The sequence below is a fragment of the Egretta garzetta genome, unplaced genomic scaffold (assembly GCF_000687185.1).
Source record: "Egretta garzetta isolate BGI_Z169 unplaced genomic scaffold, ASM68718v1 scaffold211, whole genome shotgun sequence".
In the NCBI taxonomy this organism is placed as follows: domain Eukaryota; kingdom Metazoa; phylum Chordata; class Aves; order Pelecaniformes; family Ardeidae; genus Egretta; species Egretta garzetta.
Genome location: NW_009258673.1, coordinates 124,643 through 124,962, shown reverse-complemented (window position 1 = coordinate 124,962; position 320 = coordinate 124,643).

The following is a 320-nucleotide window of genomic DNA, read 5'->3' as shown; positions in this document are numbered from 1 at the left end:
GCCGTGGTGCTTCCCTGCAGAGCACACTCAGCCCCAGCAGCAGAGCTCTGCAGTGCCATTGTGCTCGCCGCCTTTCACAGGAGGAAGACGGATGCAGTATCACAGGACTGGATAATTCCCTCGTTTTGCTGAAGAGGCTGCAATAAACCAGTGCTGGGAGATTGCAAAAGGAATAGAAGTCAGATGAGAAAGAGCTTTATGGTCTCGGAGCCCGGCGCTCCCCGCCAGCTGCCGGGATTCGATTCTCAGGTGCGGTGGGCGGTCAGACCTGCGTGCCCAGCAGCGCCTGGAGGGAGGTGCGGCACAGGAGGCGACGGCAG